Source organism: Hippichthys cyanospilos, chromosome 1 (genome assembly GCF_059441005.1).
Source record: "Hippichthys cyanospilos isolate Australia breed blue-spotted pipefish chromosome 1, RoL_Hcya_1.0, whole genome shotgun sequence".
NCBI classification, from domain to species: Eukaryota; Metazoa; Chordata; class Actinopteri; order Syngnathiformes; family Syngnathidae; genus Hippichthys; species Hippichthys cyanospilos.
This window is the reverse complement of record NC_142369.1, coordinates 17,889,406-17,909,490: the sequence shown is the minus strand read 5'-3', so window position 1 is coordinate 17,909,490 and position 20,085 is coordinate 17,889,406. Positions and strand designations below refer to the sequence as shown.

Below are 20,085 nucleotides of genomic sequence, written 5' to 3'. Positions count from 1 at the left end.
AAGAACCTTGATGGGAATCATCAGCGATTGACAAAGGTGGGAAGGAACAAAGCAATAATACAGTACTTTGTTACTTTACTCTATCTCGATACAAAAAAAAAGATAAATATGAGATTATAATAAATGGAGAGATTCTGATGAAAGGAAGAACAGGAGGGTCAGCTTTACTTTTATTTATCAAGTGCAAGATAAACTTCCTGGTGTCTGTTTAAGTGCAGTAAATTCTGGTTTATGTACATGACCTGGCCGTTCTACTCATTTCAAACATATTTAAACACAGCAGGAAAAAAATTAGTTGGATCACTTTAGATTATGTGATGACTGCGTAACAACCTGAGCAAGTGTTTTAATGCGTACATATTTTATGTCACTAATAACTCTACTGGGATGCACAATAAAAAAATGAACAAAAGCAAGCTTATAAAGTCTTTGTTTTCATAGCTTATTTACACAGGCATCTTTGTTATGGTAATGAAAATACATGTTTCATACATGTATGTATGTGTACAAGGCTTTAGCATTAACTAGCACAATATCAACCTCCAAGGATGCTAATTATGGAGAGAGAAAAAACATGACAAACAATGTCAGATTGCGCACCTACATCTAGCGTCATCATTTTTTGAAATATCTCGATGAGAAAATAAAACATGTTAAACCTGTCCAACACACCATACGCTTTCATCCAATAGTGTAACGTTAAAATGTAATGCAAAATGCCAGAAAAGCGAATGGGATTGACCATATTCAGTTTATATCGGTCTCATTGTAAATCTTCAAACAGCGTCTTCTTTAAAACACATGCAAAAACAACCAGAAAGAAGAAACAAAGTAGAAACAAAACAAACAACATTGCAGGCATGAATTCTCTCCACACTAGGAGCAATTACTGCAGCTCATGCTGCATGTACATTACATTATTGGGAGCAATCACACTTTAGACCAATGTGAACAAAACAGGATGATAACATAAGGTAGGGCAAGGATGTGCTGGCATCTGCAGTGAGATGATCATGGCTCCTAGACGGCCTATCGCAGACACTGTGAGAGACAATGAGAAATCTAAACCCCAAAAATCCCCCAAATCCGTTGGGATTTTTCATTTCAGAAAGACAGTACATCTGAGGCTGCCGTGCACATATATGTAGTATCAGTAGGGAACCTTCTCTGCCTCTTTTTCTTGCAAACTCAAGGGGATTTAAGTGAAAAATTCTCATTGCAGTTTTGCAAAGGTTGTCTGGATTTGGTCATGTGATTTGGTCAATGCGAGGCTGACTACACATTGACATCAATTTTGGTCAACAGAATACCAATATCAGCCTTGTGAGATGGCTTACAATGCTTGGATTCATCTACTTAATACTTGTTCGGGCAAGTGGAGTAGATTTTACTGAAATGAAAATGTTTTACTTAAGTTTCCCTTTGATTGAGTTGCATTTACATCAATTAGAGCACAGTGCTGACCAGAATGTTGCAGCACAATGTGCTACAACACTCAAGGCAAACAACCCTGCCAATAGAATAGAATAGAATAGAATAGAATAGAATAGGGTTGCATGGTGGAAGAGTGGTTAGCACATCCACCTCACAGTTCAGAATCCTGAGGTCAATTCCTGCTCACTCCGGTCTTCCTGTGTGGACTTTACGTGTTCTCCCCGTGCCCCCACCTTGGGTTCTCTTCAGGCACTCAAGCTTCCTCCTACATACCAAAAAACATGCATGGTAGGTGTTTTGGACACTCGAGATTGTCTTTAGGTGTGACTAAAACTGAATGGTTGTTTGTACTTGTGTGCCATGCAATTGGCTGGCAACCAGTTCAGGGGTTCTCCTGTCTTCTGCCCATTAAAGGCTGGGATAGGCACCAGCAAGCCAGCGGACCCTAGTGAGGAGAAGCGGCTATAGACGATGGATGGATAGAATAGAATAGAAAAGAATAGAATGTCTTTGTTGTCATTGTGTAGCTGCTATTCAACAAAATTGAGAACACAATAAATATTACAGTATAATTATCATGACTGTATACTTTAAAAGCTTATAAATAATAATAAAAATAAAAAAATCCCGTAAATATCTGTGATATAGCAGTGGCAGGTGAAACATCCTAGCACGGAAGTTGATTGTACACTATTCCTGCAGTTCATATGGTGCTGGTAATGTTGCAGTGGTAGTCATTAGGGACTGTGACAAGCACCACATTTAGAGTGAAGATGGGCAATTAAAGGAGCAGTTTAACATTGTTGCACAGGAGGCTGCCTTTAATGGCAAATTCCATTTGACTGCGACCACCCGCCATGATTAGAAACGACTGTTTGCGTAGGCTTATTGTTTAATTACACTGAATGATTTCAATAGTCCATGTTAGTGTTTTCCCAGTGGCGCTGATCTTTTTGAATTTCTGCCTCAGTTCTTTTTCTTTCTTTTTTTTTGCTTTTATTTTCTCTTCTCACTATTACCTCCCAACAATATCGCTCTCTTTCAACTACAGCATTTTAAATTCCGGCGGTGTCCAATTGGCGTGTTCCGCTAGACAAATATCTTCTTATTGTTGACGGTGTAAGGAGGTGTCGCGTCAGCGCATCACTTGACAAGCGTGAGATAGGTTCAACAAGTTGATAAGAAACAAGGTATTCGAGGTGCGGGGAGGGGGAGTCGCCATGGATATGCAGCTTTATCACACTCATCTATTATCATATGTTTACACATTCTACCCACTGGACTTGGGGGGGACGAGTATATGACAACTGTCTGATTAAAGATTTTCTGATGTGTTAAGGCAGTAGTCAAAAAGCAGTTACCTGCAGGTAATCCCCAAGAGGTCAGGCTAGCGCAGTGATCTGGTTGCAAGAGATTCCTCAGGGCAAAGGTACGGACCTCTTAATGTTTTAATTTGTGTAGATGGCCCGATCGGGGAGGCTTTACATATGGTGTTCATATTGTATCCCTAATTACATGTCCATGGCTAACAACGAGCGAATAGTCCGGCTCGAGTGTGTGTGAGGGTGATCTGTGTCCTCCCTATGTGCTCTCCACAGGCCTGTCACTGCGAGTCATCTTTACCTGAACACCACCCCCGTGACTCCATCTGTCACCGGTGGATGAAAAATGACTGTTGAGGAAGATGGAGCAGGCAAGAGAATGGAACCGAGACCTGCTATGATGAATGAAATGTCGGGTGGTAAACGAAAAACTTGTGTTTTAAAGAACAGCTTATTTGGCAAACGTTTATCATGTTCCAAACACTCCTGCGATGGGTGAAAATATGCATTATAGAGACTATACAAAAACTATGTTTGACAGTTTGACCTCACACGTGCTTAAAAACGTTTCATTTAAAGGTTTCAAACTATTGTGCCTTTGTGCCTGGACTCACTCTTGCATTGTTGAAATGGGACACTCGAGCGTCTCTGAAAAATGAAAAAGACTAGCTTGCACAAGTCATAGTTGAGGTGTCCTGTAAAATGACAGTTAAGTAGGTAGGTTGGTGTAGTCATTTATTTTTTTTTTTAACGTTTTTCATTTAAGAAACCTTCAAGCAACGTTTTAAAGTACCACTATGTAAATACCCGTATCATTGTCCCAGTGACTCTCCTGCAAGTATGCGTTTCACGCATAGTAAGTATCAAGTTTTTAGAGATCAGCTGCACCAGGACGTAAAGAGAACTGGGTTAAGTAATGGAGTTTTACACATTAACTTTGATTTTTTATTTATTTATTTTGGTATTTTAATCAGTGTCCTGGCGGAGTCCCAGCAGCACAACCACCTCCATCCTCCAATTTATGGCTAATAATTGGAAAATGAAACAAAAGAAATGTAACATCTTTGGCTTAAGTAACTAAAGCGAGAGAAATAAAGCTGAGTACTGTCAATCATGGACCTATCTCCCCGTGAAGAACAATTAGCAACCAAAAATTGGTGGCTCCTTTGTGTTTCTCTTACTTAATCTCTGAGCTGTAAAATGGAACCATTTTCTTGATAACGCCACTTAAAAAGACATGAAAAGGTCAAAATCATTTGGATTGCTCTTTTATCTGCACTTTTTTGTTCTTGTTCTGAACAATTTGCAACAAGTCAAAGGCAAGCTGAAGATTAAAGAAATACGAGCGCAATCAAAAAGTCTTTAAATCTTCTGCAGCACTTGGCCTGATGTCCTCAAAGGAGCCACTTGAATTCCTTCATTAAGCTCTGAGAAGATTAGATTTCGTGGTCATAAAAAAAAAAAAAAATCTAACCCTAACCCTATTCCTAAAAAATGGAAAATATGAGACGAGCAAAACTCAAGAGCATGCTTAATACATGATTTTGGCATGATGCCACAGGGTTTTTAGACTGATGGAAAATACAAAGATGTATTCAACACCCATGATTCTTCCCCCTGACCATTTGGGGGGGGGGGGGGGGGGGGATAACTCACACGTCCCACACTACAGAATACTCACTCAGGATCATCTTCCACAGACAGCTAACAATCATACATTTGCTAACTTTGATGACACGGGAGTGGAAATTTGGCCCAAATATTGATACGTTTGTAAGCCGCTTTACGTAGCTAAGCTATTTAATTGCAAGCTATTGACAGCATTTCTTGTACACCTTTCCAATGACAATAAAGGTATTTTAATAAACCTAGCATTAGGTGGAACATCTATGTCAGAGTGGTTGGCAAGTCCACCTCACAGTGCAGGTCACAGGTTTGTTTCCGGCTTTGATCTTAATGTGTGGAGTTTGCATGTTCTCCCCGTGTCCGCATGGGTTCATGCGGTGTACCTATCATGAGTGCATGACAGGTATATTGGACGCTCCAAATTGCCTTCAAGTGCGTTTGTGAACGGTTGTTTGTCTATGTGTGCCCTACAATTGACTGGCAATAAGTTCAGGGTGTACCCAATTCACTGCCCGAAGACAGCTGGGATAGACTCCAGCACCCTGCAACCCTTGTGAGGATTACTCTTGAGAAAATGTATGGATGCAATTCTACTTTTGTGAAACTGTCACATTAAAAAAGGGACAATTAAATAGTGTATAGTTTGATGCCAAACCATATGACATCTAACATCCACTAGCATAAAGTTAATATAATGTATATAACAACAGACTGTTGAGATGAAATTACAGAAATGCACCAGTAATTATATAGCTGCACATAACACAGCTACTTACAGGACTTGGAGCAGCAACACATACAAACAGTACCAGTATAGCGTTTGTGCTCTAAGCAACAATCAGTAATAAAACGAAAAAAAGTGTAAAATGTGCTCCTGTATTACATTGCCGTCCTGAACAAAGAACCATAAGTTTGCAAGGAGAAACTGTAAACGGAAAGAGCCGCGTATGAAGTTCTAATGACTCCTGGTAGGTTTGGCACCTGAGATTGGTCCGGTTAAAGTTGAGAATGTTTTGAACCGAAAATCAGCCTTTCAAAAGTCAAGCTATTATCGCTGGATTACTTACAGCACCCCCATCGGCTGCATCTCCAGTGTTTTCATGTTGTGTCAGTTCCCGTTGATTGATGACCTTCTTATTCATTCATGAGAACGTTTGTGTTCGCACACCGTCGAAATGTTCCCCCTGAATTCGAATTTCATGGAGTCTGCGAGCATCTCCTGTTTCATATCCACGAGCCTTAGAGCATTGTTCTGTCATCAGTCGCCAACGCTCGCCCTGGCCCTCCCTACCACCTTGGCCGCTACCACTGTATACATCACAATAATGTTAGCGCTGACACTCCCTTCCGCCGGCATTCATCTGGAACTGAATTACATAAGCCATTTACCAGCGGCAGCGGGTGATGGATGGCAGGGCCCCCTGGCCAAAAAAGAATCCAGGGGGTCTGGTGACATACGACACCGTCCATTTTCTCTGTCGTTTTAACTGCGATATGATCCAAGATACATGCGACTTTATCATAGGTAAAGACCCAAAAGACACATTCTGCAATACAGCAAAAATATGCCAGTGTCACTGAGAAAAAAGCCAGACTGTCAACTTTTTTGTTTATGAGAGACAATTTGTCATTGTAGTAGGTCTCGTATTACAGATCCATCCAGCAAAATGAATGTCTGTGTGTGTGCGCGCGCACGTACAATATTTGACTGAAGATAGAATTTAGAAGTGGGTGACAAATGATTTATAGCTGCAATCTTACCAGGCTGTCTGTGCTTTATTCGGCTTGATGTGGTGGCATTGGTGGTGGTGTTTTTTGCACACCTGGGATAGAGGCCTGCCAAACTGATCACTTGTTATCCATTCAGACAAAATGCACATTGGCTTTTAATCAAGTGTAGCTGATTGTTTTGATATGGAGAACAAATAACACAAAACACTGCTTGGGGGAGGATGGGTACAGACAATTTCATTTGAAAACCGGGAATTTGAAATTGAGATTTACATTGCCTGCCTAAACTTGGAAGCGTTATAAGACAATGAAATTACTTAAATTAATTTTAGACCAACGCATTGTTATTTTTCTGCAGTGAAATTGTATGAACATGGATTAAACATGCTCATACAATTTATATATATATATAAATTACTTAATAACAAAATAAGTAATTTATCTGTATCAGAACCTACATCAGAAAATGTTCCAGTCAGAATTTTGCCAAATTCCAACATCACATTTCAAAACTATTAACGTAACAACTACAACATCGAGCAATTCTCAGCCAGTGACATGGAAGCTATGCTGACTGAGGTTCCTAGGTAAGCAGAGTTGCAATAATGGCTCAGATTTGCATTAGTTAACACTATTACCAGTAAGCTTTTGATAAACAACAGGTAATGATTGTTCATTGAAGTGGCATTTAAGTAATCCATAATTTGGGGGCTGGTCACAAATTATTGGCAATAAGTGTGGTAATTCCATCAAATCTTCTGTGCACTTACTAGGGTACATGTTCATATAGAGCTGTTGTAAGGTGAGTCAACGGCATGTATTAGTATCAGCGTTAACTTAGGAAGAATAATTTATTTCTTAGTGAAGTTACCAAGGTGGTGATAGTTTTTGCGGTTTCCAAGTAACAGGAATACAAAGCAAGAACAATGATTTATGCAATGACTTCAGATGCAATGGGCTTCGTGGGACATTCAGATTAGAATGACTTAAAAGCACTTGTTTTAGGTAGCAATTAATTGCGCCATGAAGTTTCCATGCGACAAGAACGTGGCTTCAAAACGGTGGCTTCAAAACATAAAGATTGCTGCAGTAAATTTTGATAGATAAACAGATTCGATCAGTGCCAAACCTCTGAGAAGTCACTCTGATCGGTTGGCGCAGGATGCCTTGGTCTTCATGTGAAATACTCATAATCAGTTTGAAAAAGTCACAATCGATTGGAAGAAAGTTTCACAAACCTCCACAAAGTCACTTAAAAGTGAAAAACAAAAGGTCAGCCAAAAAAGACTAACAGAAAACCTGGTATGGAACCAAGCCGGTTCCGTTCTGACTGACACCTTTATGAACTGCTGTTTTTGACTTAAGATATCATCCTTAGATGCGACATGGCTCGATGCGTCGGTTTTTACCATTTCTTTGCGATAAGAGCGGTGGCGGTGAGCAGTTTGTCGCCTCGTGTGTCTCTTAGCAGCCGCCTGTTTTTAAAGGTCTTGTAGATATTGATGTCGGATGTGCCGCAGCTCCCATTCGGAGCCCCCTGAGGACATTTAATAACTCGGGCCAGCTCGCTTACTGCTGGATGAGCACGCGCTTCCTTTTAATATTTGTGGAATTGGAAGAGCTGTATTTGCAGTGCTGAATTTTAGCCGGGTCTGTCAAATAGACATTTACTACATGTATATATCTTGTGTGGATGTGAATGGCAAAACTGCACCTTACTTACTACGTACAGTCAAAAAAGTAATCCATCACAGCTAATATTGAGGCTTTGATCCATTTAAAAATATTCAATTGGTGTTACATTAATAGGTATTTTCAGTGTCAAATGGACAGTACTTGCCAAAAGTTTGGAAATACTAACGATGAAAATATCAAGATGTGCAAAGCTGCTGTCTGGGCAAAATGTGTCTATTTTGAAAAAGTAAGCTGTTTTGATAAATACGTTTTTGTTCACAAAATAATTCCATTTTTCTTCATAGTGCCGATGAATTTACAATTGAAGACATTTTCAAAACTTGAGTAAAAAAACAACTATAAGTTGTACGCTGTGTCTTTATAGAAACACATTAGGATGCAGAAGTCCTAACCAGTCCACCACTGTGCAAAAAAACTATAATAGAATAATATAATTTGCTATTTCAGAAGTATCAAACTGCTAGCCTTTCACAGTAAGGCCTTTCACACCCTGCTGGTTGATCAGAGGGACCGTAGTCACAAAAATGACAACCATGCTTCCATCAGCCAGCCCCAGGGCAGCTGTGGCAACATAATATAGTTTACCACCATCAGTGTATGAATGTGTGAGAGCATGAATAATGTATCCATTGTAAAGTGTCTTTGAGTGTCTAGAAAAGCGCTACGTAAAAGTCATGCAAATTAGCCAGCAGCCAAAAAGTAGCGTAGCTTCAAAAAAGGTTGGTGAACCTTGAGCTACACTGGACATGCATTAACTTGTTAAGGAACTGTGCATTTGGTCGGCTTCCAGATTATCAGGGATCATGGGCGGAGAAGCAATCACACCGAGGTGTCTGGGGATCGTCTGCTCCATACCCTCATTTGAGGGTATTTCAGTTCAGCGGAGCTTCGTTTATATTCATTTTCGGAGAAAAATTGCTGCACAAGTCGAGTGCGGCCACTGACAGGCACAAGCTGTTTAAAAAGGGGCCGCATACACAAAACACTTTTGATGGACGGGCGATGTTTTAGTGCCTTCGGAGTACCACAGGGTCAGAGTGAATTTATGGCGAATATTCTGAGGCTTTTCTCACGGACGCAGAACACGGCTCGCCAGGGATTTCTTCTTGAATTTGTCCCTATTTACTTGTCTGGCTCTCTTTGCAAACTCATCAACACAAGTGCATACTTCTGTCCTCAAATCATTTTGCTTTGCTGCACAGCAAAATACAGACTCATGCTTTTCTCGGTGGTCTGAAACTTCGTCCAAGCCCCGCAGTTCAGTTCCATATGGAAAATGAGAAAAAATAATGAAATAACCAGATGCTGTTGTTTTCTTATTACTCACATTGAATAAGTACAGAATTCATGACATAGCCCAAAAGGGTTTACTCCACATTTGCAGTTCTACGCTTCCGTAGAAATGCAACGCTACAAATGAAAGGGTAAATTTCTTGTATGTTTAGACAGTATTACAGGTGGAAATCTTTGACTGTCTCATGATTTGATTCAATTGTGGTTAGGACACTTGTGCCACATCATCCAATGACAGCATACTTAACTAGCGGTTTCTTAGCGCCCTTGATCAGCGATTGAATGTGATTTTTTTAATGGTATGTTGACCTGATGTGCTGGCAATAAAAATGGAGTTGTGAGAAGTAAACCTTGCTGGTAGCAACTACAGCTGTGAATGGTATTAAAAAAAAAGTGCTATTGCCTGCATTGACATCCATGTATTATGTGGTGTGTTGATTTTAAAGATGGCCTTCGCAATACGCTGTTGGCATGGAATGTGATGTATTTTCAGCAAAATCGTGCTTTTTGAAGAAATAGCTTTAATGACAGATTAAATCAGTAAAAAAAAAAAAAAAAAAATATCGCTTTAGCGGCAAAAGAAATGTTATTATAGGAGAGAAGTTATTTTGGTAACCTTTGCACCTTTTTGCAGCAGTAACAAAAAATATATAAATGTGTACAGTCCTGCTGTTTGATAACAACTACAACTGAGCCATCTTGTATTTACGTTATTGTAGAGTGGTGTGTTCTTGTACTTTTCATACCATAGGGTATGATATATGGGATGAATGGATAATTATGTGTCAGAAGACAAAACTGAATGTGAAAGGAAGCTCAACAAAGGAAAATAAGTCTTGTCTTTTAGCGTTTATATTTGTGCAGTTGTTTCCCACTGTTGTTGGACAAAGCTGTGCTCACAAGAATCATTTTGTGTTGTTTGTCCGTCCCATGACAATGCATCCTGACCTCCTGCCATTTCCCGCACCGGTCGAGTGGCCCGTGTCCAAAATGATGAATTGAAAGTTGTCAAAACTATCTTTTTCAGTTCAGATTCCACGGAAGGAGAAAATTGGCAAAACTGTTTAAGGGCACACATGCGTTGCTTGCCGTTCATCATGTGGAACGCAAATCGCTGCTTGTGCGCGTGTTTGTGCAACGTCCCGGTGGGGGTGAACAACTTAAGTCACACTTTTTAATTATTAATCATATCCTGTTTATCTTAGGGCAATTTGTGCAGTTGCGAAGTTGAGCGTGTGCATATTTGTGCGTGCAGTGGGATGAAACGCAAAGACACAAAGAAGAGCAAAGCAGCAATCGAGCACATTGTAAAACTGGAGCAAATAATAAAGCATTGCAAATGGAAAAAAATCATATTTTAACTGATGTTGATTGTGCTATACTTGAGTAAATCGCATCATATTTTGAGTGCAATGATTAATATATACGTAATTGACAATCGTTTGGAGGACTTATCTACTTTGAAATTTTCATCAGACTTCCCATTACTAGCAGCATATCAATAAGATACCACTGCAACTCGTAAACATACAACTGTCCTAACAACAGACAACTAAGTCGGTAAGTGGTATAATGCTTTGTTTTTTCGTGATACACGTGATATTCTGACATATAGTAGAGTGGAAGAGAAACCTTCATTATCAAGCGAGGATTATTTTTAACCCCCGCGGCTAACGTTTTTCAGGGAGCATAGGCTTGGAATCTCTGCCGCTGTTCATCCTGTAGCAGCAGTTTTGCACAGCAAGTGTCTGGAAATCCACCCCAAGCCGAGTACCTGCAGCACAGCAAGCGGTCGGGATAAGGTGCACAAACAATCACGCACAAACAAAATTCCCTCCTCGCTGACTTTTTCTTCCTCTACCCCACATCTTACATTGCACACATACTACAAGTGTGTGTGTGTGTGCGTATATATATATATATATATATATATATATATATATATATATATATATATATATATATATATATATATATGTTAGGGCTGGGTATTGGGTCGTGCATACAACTTCAAGTTTATTGCAATATATTGCAAAACAGGATGTTAAAGACAATAATGATGATGTCGGGTAGCTGCTAACGTTAGCTCACCAAAACCATCAATAACCGAGCCGACTGAACTTGATTAAAATTGAAATTGTGGAATGCACTTACTGTTTCTGCCTAAAGCATTAATAATGCATCGCTGTGTTGTGAAGCTAAGTAATAAAGGGATTACCATAAACAAAAAACGATTTTGTATCTTGTCTTCAAAGGTTTACAATACAAGATAGATGAAATGATTTGTACTAGTTTTAGGCTTAAGCCAACCTTTCACTGACTGTGTAATGAGCGTAATGAGCTACATTTAAAATGGCAAATACATATTTCCAGTTATGTCAGTAAGAGTAATGTAAAAGTAATGCAAGAGTAGTGTGATGCCTTACATTTCAAATACAGTAATATTGTAATGCAACTAAATCCTTTGACATGACAGTAATAAGTAATAAATAATGCACTACAGTTTTGAAGTAACTTGTCCAACACTGATGTTTTGTGTTCTAATATTGATTATTGTGTAACCAACCAAAGCAGCAGCACCTACCTACGCACACAATACCAAATGGACACTTACTGGACATTAGACGCACTAAAGACAGTCTCAAATAATGTACAGATGTTGAGTAAGTTCAGCATTCTGGTCAATTCCGACTCGGTCGTACGAAAATGTTGTGTATCTGATGGCACGCTCCTGGTAGCGTCAAAACTATGTAAGTGGTTATGGGTGAAATTTCAGCTCCGTGGTGTCTTCTTTCAATAAAGATCAACAGATTAGACAAAATACTGCACAAGGTCAGAGGCTACATCTTGCTTTGTTGTGTTTGGTCTCATTCCCACTTCTGAAGTTCAACAAATGAGGTACAAATACAGTCATGACTAACTGTCAGTTTGCTGCAGTATGCCCAAAGTGAGGACTTTTATGATTGCTTCTTCTCTTTGAAAAATTTGACATACGCTAGGTTTGTAGGCAGGTGGCCAGACGAAGTCAGGAAGTCGTGGAGAAAAATATAACTTGGAAGAGAAGAGAGACACGACAACTGCTTAAGTCAGAAAAGGTGAGTTGAGCGAATTTAATGACTGCATAAAATATATGAGGTGAGATGAGATATTCCAGGAAGGGGAGATATATCCGTTTCGTAAGCGCTCGAGTGGAGGCAGCTTGATTCCATCAAAAAAAAAAAAAAGCTGATTTCACAGAATCGTCAGTCACCTTTTTTTAGACTTTTAAATCAACACCTGTCACTTGTGCAGTTGTCAGCAGTGCATTTCTATTTTTATTTTGTCGAGCATTTTTTGACATTTCCTTTAAACACTCACTCATATTGAGTGACACACACGCACACGCACACCCCACCCACTCTAACACACAAACGCACACCCACATTCACACAGAGTAAGGATAGGTAGTGTCCTACGCTCAGCGATTATGCTAGGGCGTTCCTGGCCTATTGAAAGTATCGAATCATATTGTAATGAAGTGAAATGAAGTGTAATGAGTGAAAGATATGTTACATAATACAAAATCATATCATAATTGCATCCAATAGAATTATAATTAATTAACCGATTCATATTATATGTTAATGGGAATGAATCTTGTATCATATCATAATTGGACAGGATTGTCTGTTATGGTAAATGCACTGCTTCGTATTGAAATTGGTGTGAATCGTACAGTTATGGGAGTGGATTGTACACTGTAATCGAGTGAGTCATTTTATATTGTAATTTCAGTCAATTGTGTGAGTTTGTTGGTTTCAGCATCCTACCATAATTCTTATTTCAAGCCAACTTGCTGCAAACTTCAACTAATGTAATTTAATCAACCATCATACTGTAGGTTTTTGCAATGGATCCAATCACACAGCGCCTCATCTTCAATCAAATCCCTTGATGCCGTGCCCTTGACACGGACGACACTTTGCCTGCTCCCTTCCCGGTCATTCATTAGACTCTCAGACCTAATTACTCCATGCTAACGTTAATGGGCTTTTCATCTGAAAACAGGATGAGCTCCAGAGGATTTTCACCTGTTTACAAGCACCACTAATGCTAATTAGCACCACTGAAAGGGTCAAACATGCAGGGATTGCAAGAGCATCCTACAGGTGACATTGAAGTAACAGCTTGAGGTAGAAACTGTTGACATGTTTCCGAGCTCAAAATTGCTCGTGTCTATTTGATGTGCTTTGGTGCTGCTGTATTTGTAAGCTAATGGTTAGGCGTGCAACATCTGCTCATGGACAATAGTGTCTTTCCATGAAATTTGCAAGTCCAAGAAGTTTGACCAGTTTATGGCATCAACAAGTTTAGGACAGTTTATGACCTTCGTTTGGATTCATGTTGAATCTATGATAGCTTAATGAGCTGCAATGATATATGCAGACTTCTTATTAGGCTACAACATTTGATAACTCCCCTGATATTCACACATTCACCTAGATTCCGCCCTGTTGTGTTAAGTACTATTTAATTGTGAAGGACACTTTTACAGGCACTTCTTTGTTCATTTGATGTAAATTAATGTGTGTGCCACTTGAAAAATATTGAGTAATGTTAATGATGGCCGAATTCAGATTTAAAAAGAATTTTCTGTCTTTTCATTGGCCGGTCAGAGCAAACCTGTCCCAGACAGAAGCAATGCTCCAAACTGTCGTAGAAGATACACTTGGCATCGTTTTATTGCAGTTTTGCATAGTATTGATCTTTTCTACAATTGCGATGTGCTAGTGGTAGTATTCAGAGGCGGATTAAGTCTGATAAATTCTCCACTAAGACGTAGCTGCCTAATGCACGGCCCACCTCTGAGCATTATTGACTGAATGATACTAGAGTAATGAGATGGATATTTAGGCCTCAGTTTTTCTCCTGCGTGCACTGCCGCAGTTTAACAGCAACACTGTATTGACTTGGGATCAGATTGATAAATTAAATGCAGTGTAATGTCAAACCTTATCTGCCGTGACTCGACTCCTTTGGGTCTTTTCATATTTAGGGGTTTCATTTGCATGTCCTCACCTTCAGAGAAAAGTTTATGAACATCCTGAGGGGTTTCCATTTTTAAGAGTAGTCAGCACGGAATAAACGAGGCGCATTACGGTACAATGTGTTCAATTATCAGCCTGTTTATGGGAAAACATGCTTAGTTCTAAAAATGTGGTTTTGGCTCCTGAGCTGATTTAGTGAAGCATGTCGGCTGGATTGAAATTGTAGTAAAAATGGTTGATTGAGAGTAGATGTACAGTATTTTTTATTTTTTCATATATAACTATTGTAATTACCATAAAATTAGTCATACATTTTGTGCATATGTGTCTGTCGAAACAGCTACACAAAGTGGTTAAAAAAACCATGATGTCCATTAACCAGGAAGAGTAAATAAATAAGTAAATAAATAAAGAATAAATCATCAGCAATCGTATGCACAATATTGTACATATTAGAACACAATAAAATAAAAGAGTAAAAACTAATACATTGAACCAAATAAAATAGCCTGAGTAAAATGTATTGAAATTCTGACATTACCCTTAATCATTGTATGCACCTTTAAGTACCTTTGAAAACATATTAAAAGGGTAAAAATATCAAATAATAGCTTCCAGGTTAAGTGTGTTGAAAATAAATATGATCAAATTGTAAATACTGTACATATTTTTTTGTCACTCTGAGCGACATTTAGCTAGCGAATCAGCGCGTGAGACGGAAGTGGCGGACGCAGCCAAACGAGGAAGACAAGTCTTTGGAAAGAATGCACGCACAGGTTTTGTTATTTTGCACTTTACATCTGATTGTGTTCATATGGATGACATGGCCACTTAGCCGAAGGAAAGTGAAGAGGAATTCTTCAACAGCTACATCTATCAGGTGAGATTGATTGCCTGAACTTAAAGCAGACACTAACCGTAATTGCTTTATTGATCATGAATATGATGGTGAACATCATTGGCTCTCTTTGTCCAAATCTTTTTTTACATAAGTCAGCAGGAGCTATACATTGCCTTTTTCCTTTTAAAATAAGTATATGTATATGTGAATAATTGTCCTTCATGGGAAGAAAACAATGTTTGTCCTCTTGCTTGTTGGTTGTTCATTTTTAGGTGCGCTGTAAATGTGAGACTAGTTCACCTCACAGCTTAGACGTATCAATCTAGTTACCCCTTTTTTTGTCATTTGCTGATATATGTTACATTAGTTATTGATTCATTTGAGTGAATGACCTTCAGAAGCTTCCAGTGTCCCAAAATTCACGTTTTACCTTAAGTATTAAAGACAATAAGGGGTATAAATATTCTTTCATGACACCGTATCGCACATACCTTCAGCACCTCGTTGATTGTTGTACAGGAATGAAATGTTGGCAAACACCTTCAGACCTAGGGAACGCTCCTGTAGCTGTAGCTAGTTTGTGCATTTCATCACCTGAATGTAACTACACTGAAAACAGTTTCTAATTCTATAGTGTTTAAATTAATCATCGATCGAGCTCTCCACGAAAACAAAAGCCATTTGGTGCTTTATGGAAGGGAAGAATCAACAAAAGTATAAGTTTCATGTACTGAATGATGGTGTGTTTGAATTTTGAAAGAGCAAAATTGTGAGCACTTATGGTTTGCAAAACAAAGGGCCGGCTGAGTGAGCTTCACACAGCAGACATTTCCGTGGAGATCAAATGCTTTGATTCTTGTTATGTCTTCCACAAACAAGTGACCGAGGACTGACAACGCCCGTGCGGGTTGCGACAAAAACAACACGATTCTGTGGGAGACGGAGAAGGGACTTCCATTTAGAAATGAGGAATACGGACTACTTGGCAGACGGTATGGAGGGCTATTGATACGCATGCGCAGCAGGCACTTAGTAGATGGCCGAGTTGTCGGTGCGGACGCAGTGATTTTCTTGACCCGATCTGCCGACATTATAGGCCGACGCTACGGGGGGCCATGACAGCCAATTATCGGGTCGGTGTGTCGAGGCCCTTAGATGTTCCACCTATTGGCCCATTTGGTTTCATTTTTGATGTTGCGAACCCCCGCCCCAGCCCCTTCTCACCGTAGTGACTGAATTAAAAGAGAACGGCTGCCCATGCTGTGAAGCGAAATCAAAGGTCAATCCCGGTAGTGAGGGGATGTTCAACACAAGCACTTCCATCCTGGATGACCTCCTTTTTTCTTGCAACTTGCCTTCAGCCCTTCTTTTTGTTCTTCCCCCCTTCCCATTTCCGGTTTAAAAATGCACACTTTTTCAATGCGATAATAGGCCAACTGTCGAGGCAGGCGCAAGTTGGCGTGTGTGCGGGTATGACACCGACACACATACGTACACCTAAAGCCAAAGCCATCCTTCAGTCTGACTGTGAAGGCGACCCGCAGAGCAGGAAGTGAGGATAAGGCGCCACACCCCCCCGCTGGTCAAAGAGAGAATGAGCAGGACAGATAATGCCATCTTATCCACCGCCACCCAAAACCACCCTTCGCTTCCCCCCGCCACCACTTCTCGCATCAAACTATTGTTTTTTTTGTTTGTTTGTTTTTTTTAGCTGTGAGCTTTCACATAAAATACCAGCACCATAACTTTTATACACAACCATTTTGTGTAGTTTGCAAACAAAAGTCACAGTCCAAAATTCAATGTAGTATGCAGAAATAGGTGAAAATACAGTGAGACTATCTCAATAGTCTAACCACTAGGCACTTTGTACAAATCTAAACTTATTAAAACACACTTCAATATATTTAAACAGACATATTTGTTCTCAGCATCTTGTCAAGAAAAGGGAGACTAGCATACAATGTTGCTTCGATATAACAAAAGATTGCTTTTCCTCAAGCTGCAACGCATCACAGGCTCCACTTGCACAGTTTATTTCAAGCTGTTTATTTTTACTCTGAGGTTTAGTGTATTGTAAAACTGACATAAGATAAACAGGAAATGAAACATTATACAGTGAAACCTGAGATTGAAATGAGGTGTCTTACAAAATCTGGGTAAATAGTTTAAGAATAAATCATCTCAGCTGACACATTATTTTGATTTGCAAAAGTCTTGGCACAGATGCGCAGTGTTGCTTTTCCTCAAGCTGCCAAAGCATCACAGGCTCCTTTCGTAACAAGTCCCATGCATCTTTGTTAGCTTTGAATTTGCACTCAGCATGACACCCTGACCGAAGGGAAAACCTCTGATGATTGATATTGTTATCGGGAACCTTACTGTTGAAAAAAGAAATCATAGCTTATCATGTTGCATTGGGAATGTTATGGTACTCTAATTAGAAACCTTTCAAAAACTAATATTTTAACATGCACTGAGCAATGACGAACAAATGATAACAAGTATACCCCCCCATAATGATTATTACTTGAGTCAGTAGAAGTAAGATGAAACTTTTTTTCCTTACTGCAGTTAATTATGCTGCCTTTCACCCAGTCAACCTCAGCAGCTCGGGACATACTTTAATTAACAAAGTAGTGTTGCTGTGTCCCCAATGTTTGTAAGGTGAAAATGTGTGGCACAAAGGATGAGCAGCGAGATAGCAGGGGTAACCTGGAATGCCAAAAAGTCGCTACATTTGTTGCCCATGAGTGTCTTTTAAAAGTTTCTAAATATAGCGTCAAAGTGGTTCAACTGGCAAAAGAGAAAAGATGCTCGCTTCATTGAGTGCCGAAGCCCCACCCCCGTTGTCTTGGTAACAAATTCTCCAAGACATGTGAATCTTCATCCTTTGTGCATCTTGACTGATAAATGCCAGAGAGCTTTTGTCAAGACACCTTGGATTTAGTTTAAATTGTGAACAAATTGCATAATGTCTGGTTTAATTGGATCTGATGAGAAGGCCTAAGCTCTACGGCCATCAAACAATGCAGTCTTGACAAGACTGATCACCCCAAATCTTCCATGACGCTAATAATCTGCTCGAGTCATCTCGACAAGCCCCCCGGTGGGAATCTGTCGACTCCCATCATAACAACCATTATTATGATTATTATTATTATTATTATGATCATTATAGTTTGTGGCTGCGAGGTAGCTGGCTTAAGAAAGTGTGTGTGTGTGTTGACATTGATCCTATTATCTTTGTTATAAAAAAAAAAAAGGCAGCACTTCAGGCTATGCAGGGCAGAGTATCTCTTTACACATACCACACACACACACACATTCCCCTGGCCTGCCTAATTGGGGAGGGAGTAATTGCGGTGTGGGTGATGGCACCAAAGCCCCCAGCTATTGACACAAGGTTAAAGGCCCATTAACTCCACCAGTAGAAATTAGAGAAAAAAGAGAGCACCACACAAAAGCACCCTTTAACACAGGCTATTTGCACTGATCTACAAATGGAACTTGTAATGTAAAACTGAGTCTTTAAAGTTCCATATCACGCGAGTTCAACTTTTTAACCTAGTTACCATGTTGACCCCCCAGTGCCATTTTTTTCTGTTTCTTAAAATATGTCTGCGAGAGCTATTCTGCACAGTTTTGTAGCAATGGAGCTAATTTACATAATAACAATTACCCCCAAAATTGAGTTTCCCTGTCCATGTTTTGTTAAGCTGGGCTTGGAAGATCTAAAGCCATTTTTCAAGCTATCATTAAGAGACAGCTCCATCCCAATGGGTGTGATGCCCCTGCTGCTATCATGTCAGACAGGTAACAAGAGCTGTTATTATGATTGTTTTGTATACTAATTGGTGTTAGCTTCTGAAAAGTGGCACTTACTGCTCATTATGCTCAATAAAGTCCGTGACTTCAAATTTTGTTTGATGATGCTCCATTCACCATGTACTGTATGCACAAAAGTGTTCTGCCATCTGTGTTGGATTTAATAAAATTTGGAACTATTTTTGTTGTGGTCTCTAAGTGTCTTTTAGTCAACAACAAAATCTGTTTTTTTTTCTTTTCTTTTCTGGTTCATTTGCCAGAAAATCGTGTCACATCTGTATAAAACAACAAAATAAAGGCATACATTTTACAAAAAAGAGACAATAAAACAATTTACAGAAGCAATTAGGTGTGTTTTGAGCCCCGCCCGTTTTCCAAAGTAGGAACAGCTCTTGCCTTAATGCTAGCCATCCCATGCTAATGAAATATATCACTGAGACTCAGTTTCCCATTGGGAAATTGTTTGAAATAATATTGTCACCTTCCAGGAAGCAGCACCAAAGAAAACGTCAAACCCATTTTGGAGCCGTGCATGCATTTGACCATTTGTATTCTGGCAAATGAAACTAGCTGCCGTGAGGTTATTCTGCCACTCTATTTGCTTGAGTGAATCAGGAGCAGAAAGTGTTGTTGTAGAAGCTCTGCCCCCCACCCCACCCCGCCTACCAAAAAAAAAAAAAAAAAAAAAAGTGGAAAGAAGCATCAGCAGTTTAGTGAATGAAATAAATGGAAAGACCTTAAGGGAAAAGGGTCAAAGTAATATGAATGTGTAGGTAGGAAGCGTGGGACTATTGCTTACCTCCACGCTGTGCTGACATGACTAGCGCCACCAAGTGAGTACATTTGTATACATTCAGTGTATTTGTGGATGTGCATTAGCCCCGTATTCGTTTATGCAAATTGGAATTAAACGTATGCAACAGCAGTTACTCATTGAAAATAATTTAAAGATGAGTCATTCATTGATGCTGGGACAGATTCGTATATTTGTCAATGTTTTTCATTACATTTACTGTCTGCTGTTGTAAATATTTATTGTTTCAGTCTCTCTTGTAAAAGGGCTTGATCTCAATTAGATATCTAAGAAAAAATCCATAATATGACAATCCGTATGCATATTACCATACAATAATGCTAATTGTTGCATGTTTAATCAAAACAACACTGTAATGTCTCAAAGCATTTTACAAGAAAATGAAAGTGAATGTTTTGAAATTGGCTTTGGAGGTAGAGCTGCTGCTCTTAGCTATTCAACCACCCAATTTCTTTGTATACCTGTAAAATGGCA

At 39.4% G+C, this 20,085-nt stretch overlaps 1 protein-coding gene across 1 annotated transcript in view; it reads right to left on the bottom strand.

Annotated features, from left to right (window-relative positions):
- Nucleotides 1-10,540: 10,540 nt before the first annotated feature.
- Nucleotides 10,541-20,085, bottom strand: part of stpg2 (sperm-tail PG-rich repeat containing 2) — a 66,377-nt gene continuing 56,832 nt past the window's right edge. Inside the window, exon 14 of the mRNA XM_088422447.1 lies at nt 10,541-10,875. The gene's annotated coding sequence lies outside the window, so the exon portion shown is untranslated. The remainder of the gene's footprint in view (nt 10,876-20,085) is intronic.